The following is a 21,597-nucleotide window of genomic DNA, read 5'->3' as shown; positions in this document are numbered from 1 at the left end:
ATGATGACACTAAATTCATATCTTTAAATAGTAACTCTGAAGGTGAATGGGCTTAATGATCCCATCAAAAGATACAAGGTTTCAGATTTTATAAAAAAAGTAAGACCCATCTATTTGCTGTCTACAAGAGACTCATTTTAGACCTAAGGACACCTACAACCTGAAAATAAAAGGTTAGAGAACAATTTACCATTCAAATGGTCCTCAAAAGAAAGCAGGGGTGTCAATCCTCATATCAGATAAAATAAAGTTTATCCCAAAGACTGTAGTAAGAGATGAAGAGGGATACTATATCATACTTAAAGGATCTATCCAACAAGAGGACCTAACAATCATGAATATTTATGCCCCTAATGTAGGAGCTGCCAAGTATATCAATCAATTAATAACCAAAGTTAAGACATACTTAGATAATAAAACATTTATAATAGGAGACTTCAACATGGCACTTTCTGAAAATGACAGATTTACTAAGCACAACATCTCCAAAGAAACAAGAGCTTTAAATGATACACTGGACCAGACAATTTCACAGATATTTACAGAATTTTACATCCAAACACAGCTGAATACACATTTTTCTCAAGTGCACATGGAACTTTCTCCAGAATAGACCACATACTGGGTCACAAATCAGGTCTTTTATTTTTTAAAAATATTGTATTTATTTATTCATGAGAGACAGAGAGAGAGAGAGAGAGAGAGAGAGAGAGGCAGAGACACAAGAGGAAGGAAAGCAGCCTCAATGCAGGGAGCTCGTGGGACTGGATCGTGGGACTTGATCCCAGGACTCCAGAATCACACCATGGGACAAAGGCGGTGCTAAACTGCTGAGCCACCCGGGCTGCCCACAAATCAAGTCTTAACTGATACCAAAAGATTGGGATTGTCCCCTGCATATTTTCAGACCATAATGCTTTGAAACTAGAATTTAATAACACGAAGAAATTTGGAAGAAATTCAAACACATGGAGGTTAAAGACCATCCTGCTAAAAGATGAAAGGGTCAACCAGGAAATTAGATAAGAATTAAAAAGATTCATGGAAACTAATGAGAATGAAGATATAACTGTTCAAAATCGTTGGAATACAGCAAAAGCAGTCCTGAGAGGGAAATAAATCACAATACATACAAGCCTCCCACAAAAAAAAAAAAAAACTGGAAAAAATTCAAATACACAAGCAAACCTCACACCTAAATGAACTGGAGAAAGGACAGCAAATAAAACCTACACCCAGCAGAAGAAGAGAGTTAATAAAAATTTGAGCAGAACTCAATGAAATAGAGACCAGAAGCACTGTAGAACAGACCAACTTAACCAAGAGTTGGTTATTTGAAAGAATTAATAAGATAGATAAACCATTAGCCAGCCTTATTAAAAACAAAAGAGAGAATAATAAAATCACGAATGAAAAAGAATAGATTACTACCAATACCAAGGAAATACAAACGATTTTAAAAACATATTATATATGGCTATATGCCAATAAATTAGGCAATCTAAAAGAAATGGACGCATATCTGGAAAACCACAAACTACCCAAACTGGAACAGGAAGAAATAGAAAACCTGAATAGGCCGATAACCAGGAAGGAAATTGAAGCAGTCACCAAAATCCTCCCAAGACACAAAAGTCCAGGGCCAGATGGCTTCCCAGGGAAATTCTATCAAACGTTTAAAGAAGAAACAATACCTATTCTACTAAAGCTGTTCCAAAAGATAGAAAGGAACAGAATACTCCCAAACTCGTTTATGAGGCCAGCATACTTTAATTCCAAAACCAGAAAAAGACCCCACCAAAAAGGAGAATTATAGACCAATATCCCTGATGAACATAGATGCAAAAATTCTCAACTAGATACTATCCAATAGGATTCAACAGTAAATTAAGATTATTCACCATGACCAAGTGGGATTTATCCCTAGGATGCAAGGCTGGTTCAACACTCATAAAGCAATCAATGTGATAGATCATATTAACAAGAGAAAAAACAAGAACCATATGATCCTCTCAATAGCTGCAGAGAAAGCATTTGATAAAATACAGCATCCATTCCTGATCAAAACTCTTCAGAGTGTAGGGATAGAGGGAACATTCCTCAACATCTTATAAGCCATCTACGAGAAGCCCACAGCAAATATTATTCACAATGGGAAAACACTGGGAGCCTTTCCCCTAAGATCAGGAACATAACAGGGATGTCCACTCTCACCACTGCTATTCAATATAGTGCTAGAAGTCCTAGCCTCAGCAATCAGACAACAAAAAGACATTAAAGATATTCAAATTGGCAAAGAAGTCAAACTCTCCCTCTTCACCAATGACATGATACTCTACATAGAGAACCCAAAATACTCCACCCCAAGATTGCTAGAACTCATACAGCAATTTGGCAGTGGGGCAGGATACAAAATCAATGCCCAGAAGTCAGTGGCATTTCTATAAACTAACAATGAGACTGAAGAAAGAGAAATTAAGGAGTCAATCCCATTTACAATTGCACCCAAAAGCATAAGATACCTAGGAATAAACCTAACCAAAGAGGTAAAGGTTCTATACCCTAAAAACCACAGAACACTTCTGAAAGAAATTGAGGAAGACACAAAAAGATGGAAAAATATTCCATGCTCGTGGATTGGCAGAATTAACATTGTGAAAATGTCAATGCTCCCCAGGGCAATCTACACATTTAATGCAATCCCTATCAAAATACCATGGATTTTCTTCAGAGAGTTGGAACAAATCATCTTAAGATTTGTGTGGAATCGGGCAGCCCAGTTGGCTTGGTGGTTTAACACTGCCTTCAGCCCAGGGCGTGATCCTGGAGACCCAAGATCAAGTCCCACATTCGGCTCCCTATGGGGAGCCTGCTTCTCCCTCCACCTGTGTCTTTGTCTCTCTCTCTCTCTCTCTCTCTCTCTCTCTCTCTCTCTCTGTGTGTGTGTGTGTGTGTATGTGTCTCTCATAAATAGTTAAATAAATAAATAAATAAATAAATAAATAAATAAATAAATAAAAGATTTGTGTGGAACCAGAAAAGACCCTGAATAGCCAGGGGAATTTTAAAAAAGAAAGCCATATCTGGGGGCATCACAATGCCAGATTTCAGGTTGTACTACAAAGCTGTGGTCATCAAGACAGTGTGATACTGGCACAAAAACATGGATCAATGGAACAGAATAGAGAACCAAGAAATGGGCCCTCAACTCTATGGTCAACTAATATTCAACAAAGCAGGAAAGACTAACCACTGGAAAAAGGACAGTCCCTTTAATAAATGGTGCTGGGAAAATTGGACAGCCACATGAAAAGAATGAAACTAGACGATTCTCTTACACCATACACAGAGATACATTCAAAATGGATGAAAGATCTAAATGTGATGCAAGAATATCAAAATCCTAGAGAAGAACACAGGCAACACCCTTTTCGAATTTGACCACAGCAACTTCTTGCAAGGTACATCTATGAAGGCAAGGGAAACAAGAGCAAAAATGAATTACTGGGACTTAATCAGGATAAAAAGCTTCTGCAGAGCAAAGGAAACAGTCAACAAAACTAAAAGACAACCTACAGAATGGGAGAAGATATTTGCAAATGACCTATCAGATAAATGGGTATAAAGCTCTAAGATCTATAAAGCACTTATTAAACTCAACAGCAAAGAAACAATCCAACCATGAAGTGGGCAAAAGACATAAACAGAGATTTCACCGAAGAAGACATCCACATGGCCAACAAACCCATGAGAAAATGTTCCACATCCCTTGCCATCAGGGAAATACAAATCAAAACCACAATGAGATACCACCTCACACCAGTGAGAATGGGGAAAATTAACAAGACAGGGAACAACAAGTGTTGGAGAGGATGTGGAGAATGGGGGACCCTCTTGCACTGTTGCAGGGAATGTGAACTGGTACAGCCACTCTGTAAAACTGTATGGAGTTTCCTCAAAGAGTTAAAAATAGAACTGGGGCAGCCCAAGTGGCTCAGTGGTTGAGTGGCTCAGTGGTTTAGCGCTGCCTTCAGACCAGGGCCCGGTCCTGGAGACCCGGGATGGAGTCCCACGTCGTGCTCTATGCATGGAGCCTGCTTCTCCCTCTGCCTTGTCTCTCTCTCTCTGTGTCTCTCGTGAATAAACAAATAAAATCTTTAAAAAAATGAAATAAAAACAGAACTGCCCTACGACCCAGCAATTGCACTGCTGGGGATTTACCTCCAAGATACAGATGCAGTGAAACAGGACACCTGCACCCCAATGTGTATAGCAGCAATGTCCACAAGAGCCAAACTGTGGAAGGAGCCTCAGTGTCTATGGAAAGATAAATGGATAAAGAAGATGTGGTCTATGTATACAATGGAATATTACTCAGCCATTAGAAACGACAAATACCCACCATTTGCTTCAGCGTGGTTGGAACTGGAGGGTATTATGCTGAGTGAAGTAAGTCAATCAGAGAAGGACAAACATTATGTTGGCAAATTGCACTCCAATAAAAAAAAGTCTCAATCCTCAAGCAAAACTGTCAAATAAAAAATTAAAAAATAATTAAAACAATAAAATAAAATTCAAATAAATAAAACTGTTCAAATAGGGAGATTTATTATTATTTTCTTTTAGGGAATGGCTTGAAAAATGGTAAGGGAAAAATGAAAAGTGGTAAGGGAGAAAGATATAAAGCTGAAAGTTCCTGACTTTGCCACTTAATAGTTTCACAGTTTTGTTGTGTTTTTTGAAGTAGGCTCCATACCCAGCATAGAGCCCAAAATCGGCTTGAACTCAAGACACTGAGATCAAGACCTAAACTGAGATCAAGAGTCAGACTATCAACTGACTGAGCCACCTACATGTGCCTAGTTTCACAGTTTTTAATTAGGCAAGCTAACTTGCTGAATAGTGTTATTTGGATATTTATTTTATTTTATTTTTATTTTGAAGATTTACTTATTTATTTGGGGGGAGGTACAGAAGAGATTCTTAGTCAACTACTTACTGAGGGTAGGAAACTGGCAAGGGACTTGACCTCATGACCCAAGAGATTATGACCCAAGCCTGAAACCAAGAGTCCCATTCCTAACCAAATGAGCCACCCAGGTGCCCCTTGATATTTAAAATAACAGTAATAATTAATATATTTCAGTGTTTACAATATAATACATGTAGAGTTCTTAGAAAAGAATGCCATTTTTATTACCATACTTATTGATCCCATTCTTAATATTGAGGGGTAGAAGTTATCTGGCAGGTTTTTATTAACTCATATGATGCAATTAAAACCAGCATTTAAGAAAGCTAAAATATCCAAATCAATGACTGCATTTGATATATAAAAATATAAAATATGAACAAGCGTCTTTGAATTTTAGCTTTTTTTTTCCCTCTTAACTACTCAGTATTTTGCTCCTCACACTGATAGCACCTTTTTCTTACTTCTCCAATCTCCTTATTTGGACTTCTTACATTTTCTCATGATCTCAATCTTGAAAGTTCATTTCTCTTCCTTCTAAATAGCTTCAGGACTTTATCACCTTGACCTTCAATCTCTCTAAGTCAATCTCATTGACCAGAGTGATTGAGAGTCTTGCCCAAGCCCTGTCCCAATCTCCCTTCAGGTAGGAAAGTCCTTGTCCAGGAATAAATGTGGCTTTCAACTCAGGTGCCCTTTTCTTAAGAAGAGTCTCAGCCGCCTTACCAGGCAGCCATCGGCTCCTATCCTGTTGACTGCTATGGAGTCTTGCATGTGCTGCAGGACAGTTATTCAGATAAAGTGCACTTAGCACTTCCATTCTCTAAAGGCCCATTGATCCATGCGATTCCCATATCAGCACAAATGAGAAGTTCCTGCCTGAATGCAGCAGATGGAAATGGAAATTATATACTCTGGTAACACTGACTTTATTACAGCTAAATGATTTGCATTTTCAAAGTTGAGAGTTCTTGCAAAAACTAAAAAGAGAGACTACTGGGCCACCACTTAGGTGCAGGTGCCAGCCACAAGTAAGGTAGGTGCCATGACCTGGTGCTAATCTTTAAATCTGTCTGGGCCTCAGGCTTCCTTACTATCACCTTTGTAAGGTAAAAAACGCCCGTTTGAACTTATAAGGATTGCTGCCAGGATTGAATGGCATAATGAATATGGAAGCACCTCACAAATTATACAGTATTTCATAATGCAACAATCTGTTACATATTTAAGATCTACGCTCTTGTCTATTTCCATCCTCATCTGGACCTCTATGTTCCTAAGTTCCCACGGTAATCAAAGATCCTTTCTTCAGGTTAAAATGAGTAAGATTTAACCCATAAACAGTAATGTTAATCAATTTTCTGAAGGATTCTTAAATATAATTCAAATTTTATACTTAATTGGTGACAAATTCTAGTTTCAGTTTTTGTTCACTTCTGCAATGTAATCTTGAGTGCTTGGTCTTTAAAGCGGTGCTGTAATCATGTTGAAAGGTAGTAGAAAGGAACGGTTTGCCTATTTCAGCGTTTGGTGATCTGTATAATTTGCGCACAGCTTTTCAATAAGCTGGTTTTGTTTCTTGTCTACAGAGGCTGTACTATAGCCATTTCAAGTTCAAAATTACTGCAAAAAAGTAATTGATCCTCTATTTCAATATCCCTGCTGTTTCATGAGCTCTCTTAAAATTCGGAGGAATCTATTTCTCACTGATGTTGAAAAACATAATAAGGTCACAGCAGGAAGGCTTTAGCTTCATTAAAGAACATTATTATAAAAATAAAATGATCGAGGGCAAATTGTTTTCGTCCTTGTGGTACTGTTTCTGCACATTCACATTAATCTGAGCGTTTAAAGCAACAATAAATTTGTAATCTTCTCTTTATCATTCACTTCACCATGGTAGCCCCTAGTGGTAGAAAGAGATGTCAATCGCTTACATTCCAGGGGATTTCTAGCTCTGTTGAATAAAAAGGAATCAAACCTCTTTGGAAATGAAGGCTGCAGCCTGTCAGTCACTAAATTTATTTCTGCTTTTAAAATATCACGGAGAATGCTGGTGTCCAGCAAATGTAGATGCCAGCATTATTTAAAAAATGATTGAGCCGGGAAATGAATGAAAATTTTGACCCACTCGGCTTCCATCTATCATGGGAGCCTGTAATGGGGGGATGACGAAGAAGGATTTAAGATAGAGAATCAGTGATTGCCCTATTAATCTCATTTAACTGAAACTAAAATCTGACAGAGTGCATTACAAGTTGCAGGCAGTAAGGCTTATCAATTCATTACTACTTTCAAGGCTCTCCCTTGCTTTCTTTCTGCCTTCAGCTCCTGGCAAAGGACAGCTTTTTACAGTTCAATTTCTCAGTTTATTTTTGACTGCTTTTAATTAAATTTGATGGCCTGCTTCTGCACCACTGAAGTTATTGGAGTTGCAAAGCACTTTGCTGTTATAATGATATAGCTCCCTTGATGTCTGTTCATTATTAACTGCTTTTCAAAAGTGCTGCTCTCAACTCTCATTTTATAAATATTTAAATAACTGAATTTCTATAACATAAATATCAGCACACAGAAGATAAGGATTCTATTGCCTCTTTAATAGGTTATACAAAGTAAAATAAGAATGCCGTTTTATAAGGCTTTATAATATTAATTGGGAATGTGTCCTTAGATCATCCTGTATATAAATTCTCATACAGACAGTACCAATGTCTCAAAATCACAGTAATCAATGATAGAAGATTTTAGAAAAGAGAATGTGTAATTTTCATATAAGTAAATGAGATCCTGAAATTAACCTGGGTGTTATTTTAAAGCTGTCATTCTAATTTTTAAGATAAAATGAAAGAGTGTGTTAAGAGAGCTTAGTCATCACCAAAAAAAAATCCATTCCTTAGTAATAAATAAATAAATAAATAAATAAATAAATAAAGCAGAGTCTTATTAAGATAAAACCAAACCTGATGAATTAACCTCAGTTATTAATCTCTTTTCCTCCCCCAAAACTCAAAAGACAGCAAAAATTATTATTTTTTTTTTTAAAAAATCGCTATGGGCTGATCAAAAAATAGGAGCTTAGAAGAAAAATGGAGATACTAGCAGAACAGAAGACAGTAATAGTGTCAGCTGCGATCAGCCTTGCCTTAGACAGGCACTGTTCTAACTCATCTTCTACCTTATGTAACATCCCTATCATCATCTCCTGTTTACAGGTGAGAAAATAGAGGTGTAGTAACATCAGGCAACTTGCAGATGACATATTCAGCAAGTAGCAAACCCAGGCAGTCTGGTTTCAGAGTCATACCTTTCATCACTCTACTGTATTTCAATACATCGTGGAAGGTAGGGAGCAGATTGTGAAATGATGATTGATGTAGTAGACTGAGGAAGTGCTGCCCACAGGCCCACAACGTGGAGCGCAGCAAGAAGTCAGCCAAGCGTACCCACAGAACCTTCCAGCGGCCTAGCTTTCGGAATAACGGAGTGCTTTGGAAAGGAGTGAGATGCAGGGGGACAATTGGTGAAATTCTATAGTGGTTGCTCTCTCATCCCCCGCAACGGGCAATTACTTCTCTGTTTCCTGTCATCCTCTACCCTCAAATCCCCAATTTTAAGTCTGTTCTCTGGAGAAATTAAACCTGGTACACTTGACTTTGGACAGAGCTGTTATTTGAAATGGAAATACTTAATCAAGGAACCTGTAAGCCACCTCCCTTACTTGGTTTCCAGAACACAAGCAGCCAAATGATATTACCCCAACTCCTACTCAAAGACCGCACTTTATACGAATGGCGAACAAAAGGTCAGTCATTTGAGGAAAAGTGCACATTACTGAGACCTACAGTGAGATGTTAACACCCACAAAGGACTGATAATAAACAGACAATATAGGGAGTTAACAAACAGGGATGGGGGGAGTTACTCTAATCAATAATATAGAATAAGAATGTGTACTATGATAATAAAACAAATAAAACATTCTAATATAATCAAAAAAGTTATCAAAACTTAGGAATATGGTAAATAAAACTTAAAAACCGACAGAACATCAGGTATAATGGGCTGTCAATAAGCTTTCAGTTATAGCCATCAAAAATATCCTTACTTGGCTTTTTTCCCCTTTTCTCTGCAAATATCTATCCTTGAGCTCCTGTTGGTGCAGGGTTCCTAACCACTTCGTGTTTAGTGCTGCCCAATTTGAATAGATTTTTCTTCAAATAAACTCCAAATTTTTTTTATAGATTTTATTTATTTATTCATGACAGACAGAAAGAGATACAGAGACACAGGCAGAGGGAGAAGCAGGCTCCACACCAGGAGCCCAATGTACAACTTGATCCTGCGACTCTGGGATCATGCCCTGAGCTGAAGGCAGATGCTTGACTGCTGAGCCACCCAGGTGTCCCATAAACTCCAAAATTTTAATATGCCTCTGTTTTTTAACACAAGGAAATGCAACACTTTATTCTCTACTGTATCCCACACTGGAAGAAAAACATACTATGAAGATATCAGCTCAGTTGATAAAATCTCAATGCCAGCAGAAGACTATATCAAAGTATTATATAAATGCTACATTTACTGAAGCTAATTACATTACTCTAATTATGTAAAAGAATATCCTTGTTCTAAGGAAACACAAACTGAAGTATTCAGAGGTGAAGGGCAATGATATATGCTACCTACTGTTAAATGACTAAGGACAAAACAAACAAACAAACAAACAAAACAAAACATAGATTGACACAGCATGAGTGTGTAAGTATATAGAGAAAGAAAGCCAAGACACAAATGTGAACTATAGATAGTCTAGGTAAAAGGCCCTGAGGTATTCCTTTTACTTCCCCTGCCCCACTGCCAGCAACTGTTCTCTAGGTTTCATTTTTTTTTTCTAAATAAAATAGTTTTTTTTTTTTTAATCCAAGAAAGGTACAAGATAAAGTCAAGGAAATTTCCCAAAGAATAAAACTGAGAAAGAAAAGTTGATTTTTTTTAAAAGATAGGAAAAGATAATCCAGAAAGCCTAATAGCTAACTAATAAAGAGAAACCCACAACACCTAAGATGAAACTAAAGAAATCAAACTTTTAGCACAAAAAATATCAGTTTTCAACATGAAATTAGTTCCACTCCAAGGCACATTGTCATGAATTTCAAAAATCCTGGGAGGTTCTTGTGAAGAAAACACAAAACCAAACAGAACAGAGAAGTAAAAGGAGAATCAGGTGGAATTGAACTGGTGCTTTCACAATCATCGAGAAGGAGGGAGAAGTGCAACGTGCAACCCAGGAACAAGAAATCCAACAGAGAAAAGCAGAGGCAGGGAGAGTCAGAGGGCCAGCACATAGATGGGAGCAGAAGGGTGGACAGAAGGGTAGAAGCGTGTGAGCACAACATACATGATGCAGGTCTCAAGTATTTTCATCATTTTGTGCATTTGAAATTTGAAATAGTCATTAATAATCTAGAATGTATGAAAATTAATTTCTGCTAAAAAATTGAAAACCTAGAAAGCAACATTTATATATAATCATGATTTCAACATAATGTTGATTTCCCTAAAATAAGTTGAATCAATGCATTGAGAAGAGAGTGGAAAAGAAGTCCTGTGATTGGTGTGCCTGTCCTTCATCCTACGTAAGTATCATAGTAAGAAGTTAATAGATGAGGTTGAAAATTAATTGAGATAATATAAACATGTTAAATTAAAAATAAGGTGGTTACCAACAGATGACACTTGAACTTTGTTCTCTCTTCAATATGACTATTGCATAGAGAGATGTGGAGCAGGCTGTTGCGATTCTATTGCTCTTGCAAGTCTCATAATACAATTTGATTGCTAGATCATGAGTTTCTATTTTTAAGAATCAAAGCAATTCCAAGAAGTAGAACACTTTGTAGTGCTCTAAAACTGCTTCAACTATTTTAAAAATAGAGTACACTGATCATTATACAGAGAGGGCCCCTGCCCAAATATTTTCTATAACATTTTTTTAAAAAGAAATATTTGTTCAGTGTTACATATGACATGCATTTGAAAGGAAAACCATCTCCCAACAGTATTAATTTCAAAGAGCCCAGAAGATGCTTTTGTAGTTTTTGTGTCTCTTAAAACAATTGCTTTAAAATGTTAGGATTCACTGAGAGAAATGTGAAGCTAGAGTTTTGTAGCTTTCCATACAAGGGTAGGAACACCACAGATTCCTGTAACCTTTGTAAAACCAGTTGTTTCTAATGTTAAAAATATATTTGAAACTGAAGCACATGCTAGTCCTGCTGTCAACTCCCACCCAGAGTAGATGCTAATGATCTCCACTACTAATGACAAAATGTCAATTTCCATAGGTCTAATATGTTCACAGTAATTTCCACATTCCCAGTACTGAGTAGCAATATCTATTGTTTCAGCAACTGGTATTTACTGGTATGTACTCCAGATGGTGGTATTTAACTGTTATAGCATATTGCAACAACAATGAAAAAAGTACTTCATCATATATCTAAGATATAATAAGAAATTTAATGTAAAGATCACTTGTTCTTTCATATAAAAGAACAACTGCTCAAGTGATACTTAAAATGTGCATAAATTATTTTCATTAAGATTTTTAAAAATTGCCTTAAGAGGCATTTTTGTATATTTACCTTCTAGTATGGTTAAGGTCTGAGTTTAATAATCTAATCTAGAGCATCTGTCATAGCTCTATGGGAACTGCTGATGTTTTTTGTGTTTGAAATCTCATATTTGGTATAAAATACTGAAGGAGATTCTATATTATATAATGGATACTTGGAGGAGATTAATTTACCTTTTTGAACAACCAGAAAGTTAGCTGCTTCACCTCACACTATTTTTTTAAAAAGCATTGTTTTAATTTTTTATTATTACATAGAAATATTGTGTTTTCTATTTTCAGTTCTCACTTCCCCATTCCACAAATATCCAGCAGGTGACAACACTAACCACATTTTTTAAGAACATGCTTTCAGAGCTCTTGGGTGGCTCAGTCAACGAAGTGTCTAGCTCTTGATTTCAGCTCAGGTCGTGAGATGATGGTCGTGAGTTTGAGACTTGCCTGGTTCCACGTGGAGTCCACCTGGGATACCCTCTCTCCCTCTCCCACTGCCCCTACCCTCCTTCAATATGAATAAATCTTTAAAAAAGATAATGATTACTGAATCATACAGTATCATAAAATTTGCATTTTAACCTATACCTTTTCAGCATTATGTCATCATGAACTTGAGTTTCTGTTTAGTATAAATGGTAAAAGTTTTTGTAATATACCAAGATTAATTTTGATAATTCCAAGTACTGTTGATTTGTAACCTTGAGACCAATAATATTTTCTCTGGAAATTAAATATATTTAAAGGTTGTAAGAAAAAGTTTTAAGTTTTGTATTTTATATGCTTTAGGAGGTAAGTTTTGCTTAAAAACTCACACTGCTCTGAATTTCACAGTTTGGTAACAACTATTATGTATTCTACAACTATAAGATGTCAAGTATTTCCATTTGAAGTTAGAACAAGATTTTGCAAACATTTGTACTTGCAATGGTATCAGGGTCCAATAGAATGTAAAGTCCAAAGATAACTGGAAAGAGGATACAAAATTAAGAACATACTCCTTGGGCTAACATTAAAGACCACCAAAATTAATCTCTAACCTTTTCTTTTACTTGTTACCTTTAATTACAAGAAAAATTGCTAGCTGTCCTTTTCTTTGTCTTTTCTACATTCAAATTCATTGTTTGCATACAAATTGTCCCCTCTTCCTACAATGCCAATCCCAGCCTGCCATCATCCGTTGAAATTATCAAGTTCAATTTCCTTCAAGATATCCTCTCGGTTGCTGAAACACAAGACAAATGCTGTCTTGTGGAAAGCTGTTAGCACTTGATCTCTCCTTATCTCTTGGCATCTGACACTAATACTTATCTAAGTATGTGTGATATGTATCTACATAATGACATGCTATTTAGTAGTGTCAATGTATAGCCTATTTCCTCCCATAGAGAATCATTACTTGAAGGTAGAAATACTTTAATATCTGTATTTCCCTAGACCTGTGGGGAATATAATGTATATTGTGGATGTTTAATATTTGTTACTAATTACCACTTTTAATTATTAAGAACCATCATTTTGAGAGTTTCTTTCTTTCTATCTTCCTTTCTTTCTTTTTTCTTTCTTTCTTCTTTCTTCTTTCTTTCTTTCTTTCTTTCTTTCTTTCTTTCTTCTTTCTTTCTTTCTTTCTTTCTTTCTTTCTTTCTTTCTTTCCTTTCTTTCTTCTTTCTTTCTTTCTTTCTTTCTTTCTTTTCTTTTCTTTTCTTTTCTTTTCTTTTCTTTTCTTTTCTTTCTTCTTTCTCTTTCTCTCCTCTGGTTGATTTTCAGGTCATTGAATTTTCTTGAGATATGCTCATAAAGGACACACACACACAAATCCCAATTGAAAGTTTTGGTTTGTGGTGATCTAAGTCTCTCAGATTTTAGTATACATTATTTGGAACTCCAAGTGGTTTCAGCGCAATGAACGTGAAATATATTTTGATTTAATCTAGACATATATTATTTAATGTCTAATGAATACAGATTCATCTGACCAAATTCTCACCTCCTGAGAATTTCTAATGTTATAGTTTGCAAAATATTCTCAGTACTTCAGCAAACATAATTTTAACTGTTAAAGTTCAACATTACTACAGTTGCTGGCAATATTAAATAATTTTTGTGTGATTTCCACTGCACCTTAAATTTCAGGTCATAAAGTGTTATTAATATTATATGGTTGGAAATAATTTCCAGATCAATGAATCAATGCTATCTTAATATTCTGTCTTTAATTTTCATACCACATGTATTTTGTGAGTGGTTTTCATAAGAGGAAGTTGCTTTGTGTTGCCCAGCTCATTATCTTGGATTTTATCCCTAGTTGAATTCCCTTTGTGATCAAAGGCAGAGAGAACATCTCCAGAATTATTGAACCATGCTGATTTGATGGGTAGGCCACACACATTAAAGGAAAAAGGAAAAAAGTTTCTCTGCAAATATCTACTTGAAGATATTTTACCAGAAAGCTGAGATTTCACTGCAGAAACAACTAATTCTACTACTTCATTAAAAGTAATCTGTTTTTCTATATTGGATCCACATTGTGTATATACATATACACACATGTGAGTATTTTGGTAAGTTGCTTCTATCTGTTCTCTATGGTTGGTAACAATCAATGCTCACACCCAAAAAGTACTTAAACATCTGTAGACTATTTCCACAAACACTGTATTAGTTGACTTTTAGAATTGGAACAATTTAGAATAAATAATTTAAGAACTCAGAGGCTTAAAGAGAATGGTAGACTCTGGGCTGCATAACTCATTCATGGCAGAGTAGATATTTGAGCCTAGGTCAACCAGTACAAATCTGCCCCCTACCCCGCACACCTATGTTGGCATGCTGACAATTCCAAATTACTATTGTACACATTTTTCTGCCATTCTTCTCATTTCAACTTGATGTCAGGTCATGGCTTTATAACGTGCATGCTGTGGGGAGAAGCATTGGTAATACAATGATGAAGAATTAGCAAGAGTAAACTCACTGATGGAAAAAACAAGAAAATTTTAATCATCATTACATCATTAATACGTTAATGATATTAACACACTTGTTCTTTCTCCTGTCCATTGAAGATAATTCAGGCCTATTCAGTCAAGTTAGACACCTCCTCCTACATCTTTCCCTATAAGCAGGATTTTTTTTTTTAATTTTTATTTATTTGATGGAGAGTGAGCAAGCAAGTAGGGGCAGATGTAGGCAGAGGGAGAGAGAAGCAGGCTCCCCCCAGAGCAAGGAGCTTGATGCGGGGCTTGATCCCAGGACTCAGGGATCATGACCTGAGCCAAAGGCTGTCACTTAAGCACCTAAGCCACCCAGGGACCCCTATAAGCAGGATTTTACTTCAGATTTGACACAGAGTAGAAAGAGTTAATCACATTAAAGAGGAATCTGAAGGAAAAAGGCAGGAAATACAGCCTAGGTAAGAATGATACCTCTGCTTTGTTTGGTATATTGATCTAGTGGACAACGGGAGTGTGGGTTTAGAGTTATTAATTTGGGAATATTAAAGCCATGGGTCTCCATATGATCATCCAAGAAGAATATACAGGGAGAATAAAGAGGCAAAGGATGGACTTGGAAATCATAGTCTCTGTGGAAGACAGGTGCAGAGAAGTCTGTGAAAGAAGACACCACTGCTATTCTTCACAAAATTTATTTTTTAAATATTCACATGAGAAATTAGTTGTTTCTTTTGTTATTTTTTTAAAGATAAATATACAATCTATTTATGCATCACTGAAGTCAGATAAAGGAGAATTGCAGAAGACTATGGTAATGAAATATAACTAACTTTCAAAGATTTGGTGAATATATTCATGTTTTAATCAGTTACACACTGATGTATTTTTTTGTTAAAAATGCAATAGTATTTACAAAGTGTCAGTGTGTAATAAAAGTTGGCATTTAGTACATCAAATTCATTGTTCTAATCCTGAAACAAATAACAGTATTCAAATTCGTTCACTGTGTATCACTTATGCTATAATTTTCTACAAAAAGAAAAGTAGAGCAATACAGGTTAGCATAATATGTACTCATCCATTTCAACAGGTCATATTTTGTTATTAATACTAATAAAAGCACATTTCTGTATATTTTATCTTTGAAGGCTCTACTCAAATTTCAAACTTTTGGACTTTACACGTTTATTAAATAGGAATTATCTTGACTCTCCCAAACTCTTTCATTTAAACAGAAAAGTTGTATAGTTTTTATAAATACATAACATATATGTATATGTTCTTTAAAAAAAAATATATATATATATATATGCTCTTGTTAAAAAAATAAAAATGAAGGATTTTACCTAAATTCTGCTTTGTTAAATAAATACACATTTTACACCAATACAAGATTTTACTTCAATTCTGTTTTATAACCTGATTTTTCAATCTCTGTAAAGATATGCTATTTTTTCATGACCTTATTCTTCTATAATCCTATTTTCTTTTCTTTTCTTTTTTTTTTTTTTAAGATTTATTTATTCATGAGAGACACAGAGAGGCAGAGACACAGGCAGAGGGAAGCAGGCTCCATGCAGGGAGCCTGATGTGAGACTCTATCCCCAGACTCCAGGATCACACCATGGGCCGAAGGCAGGCACTCAACTGCTGAGCCACCCAGTGAGCCCCTATGATCCTGTTTTCTTGTGAAAAAATTAATGATTCAATTTTCAATGTTAAGCTGCATTTTTTTCTGGTTATAGTAAAAACATCCACTATAAAATTATCAGAAAAAAAAGTTAAAAACAAAAATAAAATAATCATATAGGTTTTTCCTTCTGCCTTTTCACACAAATATTATCTTAAGACATTTTAACTTGCTTTTATAAGTTTAAAAATATTCCTATTCCTTCTTTCATGTCACAAGTAGTCTAAATCATTTTAATAGTTTATATAATTTCACCATTTAAACAAAAAATCTATTTTATAAGTTCCGTACAATTAAGTATTTGGGTTGTTTATCATTTTCATTGTTATTAAAACTGAATGTGAGAAACATCTTTGCTTCTATTTTTTCAGACATTCTTAATTTTTTTCTTACATTGTCACTAGATATAGAATTGCTGTGACAAAAAGAGGGATTATTACATATTTGATGAGTAGACTAAGTACTTATTGCATACTCCTTATATCTTTTTTTATAGTACTTGCCCTTGTAGCTTTAATTAGCTTATCTTCTTTATTAATATTTTAATCCATGGAAGGCAGAAACTATATATGATTTAAAAATAAAATGTTATATAGGCCTAGAATGTAAGTCTTCAAAGTTAAAAAAAAATAAGTTCTGTAACATTTGTCTTGCATTCCTTAAATCTATAGCCTGTTATTCTATTCAGTCCTCAAAAGTTTCATATTGAGCTAAGTGATACATACATTTTGGCTTATGAATTCATGAAGGTACATCCTTGGAGAATCACAATTAAAATATGGGTATGGGGGCACCTGGGTGGCTCAGCGGTTGATCATCTGCTTTCGACTCAGGGCATGATCCCAGGATCTGGGATCAAGTCCCACACTGGGCTCCCTGCGAGAAGCCTGCATCTCCCTCTGCCTATGTCTCTACCTCTCTCTCTCTGTGTCTCTCATGAATAAATAAATAAATACATCTTTAAAAAATAAAATAAAATATGGGTATGTCTGACCCTTACTTCAGATCTCTTGTCATTTAGAAACCAGAAGTCAAGGAGCCTTTTGAGTCACAGAATTATCTGTAGCCTTTAATTGCATGACTTTGGAAGTGACGACATTTGGGGTCCTCAAGACTAACTCAGCCCTCCTATGCCTGTCATTTAGAAGGCTACGGAACAATGTGTCAATCTGAAATGCTTAATGATAACTTTGCTCCACATTGATCACTTCTGGATAGCCTTCCCTCCTTAACCCCCAAACACTCTATGAAATTTCATCTTTCATTCTACATGTAGTTCAGTCATTTTGACACCCAGTTCAGAAAGAAACTCATTCATAGTTACCTCTTTGACCACTTAAAGAGGAAATCATTATATGCATTGACTTTAAAGTATGATACAATTTTACAACTATAATAATTTTGCAGAAATGAAATAGCCCAGTATTTCAAGAGGGTAGAAATCAGTTATCTGATGAGTTCTGTGGGTAAGAGTCAGAAAGATGCACACATTATATTTCAGAGAACTGTACTCACCTGGAGCCAAAGCCCATCACTCCCTTCAATGCTGGTGCCAACATGCTGTCAGTCAGACACCCTCAGCTGGACTATCACCCGGCCAGGAACTGCTGACACTTTACTCCTACCTAGAACAAAATACAATGTCAGTCATTTTTTTTTTTTGAATGTTCATTCAAGCATTGTGAGATATTCATTATGTTATCTTTCCTTGTCACATTAGACACCCATTTATCAGAATGTTCAACATAAAGGAAAGAAGCGTAAACTCTTTATCTCTATAATTTATACCACAATGATTAATATAGCAGCTGTTTAAGTCAAAGGGACCATCTATATTTTATCTCCTATAAAGTGTTTTTTCTAAAAGATTATTATTTCAGTGCCATCATTCCTATCCATTTGGTTTAAGAAATTGATGTGTTAATTTAGGAAGCCATTTTCTATATATTATCCTTGGAAACTATAAATCAAAATACTTTAACCCCCAGAAAATATTGTTTCCTGTATTTTTTTTTAATCCCAGCTGAAGAAATCTCAGTAGGAAGCAATTTAGTAATGCACTAGCTTTATGCCTGTACTACTTTATATTCTTCAACTTGTGAGACACTGATGAAGAACACAGATGCTTCCTCACATGCACCAGAGTGTTGCTACTATGGAACATTAGGTGAAAACAGACCTTTTTGACGAGATGATGGAATCATAGACTTAAAAAAAAAAAAAAAAACAACCCAACAACAAGAAAACCTTCGGGGCTGGGCTTCCTGTGTATGAAAGGGATGTTACAGTCTTTCTTCTCACAATTGTGGTCACTTGACCTTCAGCATTCTCAGCCTCACTCCAGTCTGCTGCACAATTGGGTGGTTTAAGGAAACATAAGAAATCCTACAATATGCCTAAGTTGTTGCAGTTTGCCCAGGCAGCACTTGTTTTACCTTTGCCTTTGTCCCTTTCTCCAGAACTTGGAATTTGACTGAATTGAATCTCATGGTGGGGATCCTGTTATTTGCTGACCTTCCTCCGGATGCTTACTGCCTACCTTCATCCTCAGAACCAGGTTGATACACCCTCGTGTTTGATGAACCTGCCAGGGTAATCTCTTACCTCTTATTGTACCACTTTGCACTAATCACTCGTTTGAATCACCACTTGATATGTGGCACCACCCTCTCTAAGTGAATAATGTGGCTCCACATACTTCAACACAAGCAGTGAAATTTATTCCTCAAACCCTAACCTTTCTGGTGTCAAGTTATGAACTACTTCTTTTGTCTCATGTTACTCTTAAATTTAAGAGTTTTTCTATGCAGTATAATATAAAAGGTGCAAGAGAGACCCATTTCAGTTCCATAATAGAAGTCAAATCTTAAGATTGAATATTGTTCTTTCCCTGTAGCCTTCTTAAAATTCAGATTTTTCTCATCTCACTCTGGAATCCATTTTATTCCCTTTATTTCTTCTGCTACTACCACAATAAGCTTTCATTAGCTCTCATTCAGATAATAACAATAACTCCTTAAATGTCGGTTTAGTGCCAACTGAAAACAGATGGCACTTTCAGATTAGAATAATTGAAAAGAGTTTAATAAAGAACCTATTACAAAACTGTGTGCTATACGTAAGGAAACCACAAGGGGAGGCGCCACCCTGAGAGTGCCAGGACGAGGACGGGGAGCAGTTACCACCATCTAGGAGTCGGATATATGGAGAGGGTCCCCTAGGCAGAAATTCATCTTTGCTTGGGAGTCCCAGGAATCACAAGATGACAGGATGTGAGTGAGCCTGAGGTAAACCATTTTCATCTTCTCCCTTCTCTCTGGTTTCCTACCTATCCTACCCATGGGACAAACCACACTGGCCATCCAAGTGGTTGGAGCCTCTTGATGAACTCCATCCAGACTAGTTTCCAGTGTTAGAGAGTAGGATGGAGAAAGGTTAAGAGTGAATCCGAAAGGAAATAGAGATTCAGCAAACACCTATTCATAATTCAGAGCATGGGATTTGGAATCAGATGTAGGTTTGATTCCTGGCTTTATCCATGTGTATTGCTAGATAAACTTTTATAATTCTTGCCATCATTATCCGTATGATTCAGAAAACATACTTCAGAGTTTTATTGTTAGAATTAAATGGCATAAATTACCGAGTACATGTATATCTACTAAGTAGTTAGTATTAGCCACAGTGGTAGTAATTCCTCTCAAAAGGCATAGAAATCAAACATAAACACATTCTGGCCACACTAAACTCTTCAACACTTGTAATGGATAGTGTATTTTCATATCTTTCATGAGTGCTATTCCTTCTGTTTAATAATTTTATTTTCTTCCCCCTCCCCACACTAACCCCTGTTGCCAGGGAATCCCTACTCATATTTTAAACTTCATGAAATGATCTGAAGGTTCTCTTCAGTTTCAGAAAAGGGCGATCATTCCTTTTTCACTTTTCCATGGCACATATCATTCTGCAAAATGATTAGACTATGCCATCTTCCTACTTAACTATGAGCTCCTTAAAGAAAAGGTTATGTCTGCCAGATCTGTATCCTCAGATGGTGGTTCATTGCTACGTTCTTAGTAGATATTCAATAAACATTAAGTGAATAAATGTGTATTACTGGAGCTAGTCTGTTACAATGTCAGAAGGCTTGTTAACTTCTTTCCTCTTGGTCCAAAGGGCAAATCAATCAGTAATGTGGTAGGTGGTGGGGAGTAAGATGATCACGGAAAGTTAAGACAACTGATGAAGAGGTCCCAAGGGAAACTCTGAGCTGCTCTGCAAATTCTTCCTGGGACAGCCCTGCTGGAAAATTCACCTCATTCATTTCAAGGCTACCAGAAATACCAGTACTGGTTGATTTCAAGCAATTAGTTACTTATAATCTAACTAGGTAACTGAATACAAACACCTCTAAGTATCTGATGCATTTAAGTGATAAGACAAGTTGAATCATCAACATTTCTTCAATGACTACCCCAACGTTTTTTCCTGCAATTTAAAATACATGCATTTATTCTGTTTTGTGAATAGGTAATACATTTGCATGAATCTAGGCCTCAAAGAATGGTATATAGGACAAAGTCTATCACCTTTTCCTCCATCCTTTCCTAATGTCACCTGCAATAAGACCAACTATATTGGCATCTGTGGATCCCTGCAAATTTCCTTCAACAAATACAAAAAAAAAAAAGTAGGTATATTATTCCCCACCCCAACCACAATTAAACAAAGAGAAAAGATTGCATTCTTTACCCACCATTATGGGCCTTGCCTTTCTCCCCAAGCCACTGAAAGTAACTAGAGAGTTTTTTATGTTAGTAAATGAATGGCATCTTCCGTGTAGTCAGTTTCATGTCTTTCTATTGTTCTGACATACCTACAATTATTTAATTATATAATTATACTACAAGGTTTTTATTTTTCAAAACTTTTATTATTCTTGAGATTAAAAAAAGTTTGTTGAGGCATCTGGGTGGCTCAGCAGTTGAACATCTTCCTTTGGCTCAGGTCATGATCCTGGGGTCCTGGGATCAAGTCCCACATCAGGCTCCTTGCAGGGAGCCTACTTCTCCCTCAGCCTGTGTCCCTGCCTCTCTCATGAATAAATAAACAAATAAAATCTTTAATTAAAAAAAATGTTTGTTAATTTGTATCCAAGAGGTACACAGTAGGGTACATTTCTATAAGTGCAGAAGTCAAAAGTAAATAAATGCATTTAACTTTCAAGTATGTTGGCAAGTTTCCCTGCCTTAAAAGTTAAGCCAGTTAATGCTACCAACACCAACTTCTGCCTGGGTAGGCAGATTTCTAGATTCTTGAAAATCTGATAGGTGAAAAAATTCATCTCTGT

At 36.0% G+C, this 21,597-nt stretch overlaps 1 protein-coding gene across 47 annotated transcripts in view; it reads right to left on the bottom strand.

Annotated features, from left to right (window-relative positions):
- The window catches only part of PTPRD (protein tyrosine phosphatase receptor type D), a 2,173,792-nt gene that overhangs the window by 1,497,939 nt on the left and 654,256 nt on the right, over positions 1-21,597 (bottom strand). For all 47 annotated transcript variants that reach the window (XM_072728319.1, XM_072728317.1, XM_072728336.1 and 44 more), the window contains one exon: positions 17,763-17,872. The gene's annotated coding sequence lies outside the window, so the exon portion shown is untranslated. The remainder of the gene's footprint in view (positions 1-17,762; positions 17,873-21,597) is intronic.

This window comes from Vulpes vulpes, chromosome 12 (assembly GCF_048418805.1).
Source record: "Vulpes vulpes isolate BD-2025 chromosome 12, VulVul3, whole genome shotgun sequence".
Classification (NCBI taxonomy): domain Eukaryota; kingdom Metazoa; phylum Chordata; class Mammalia; order Carnivora; family Canidae; genus Vulpes; species Vulpes vulpes.
Note: the sequence above shows the minus strand (reverse complement) of the source record. Positions and strands in the feature narration are given on the sequence as shown.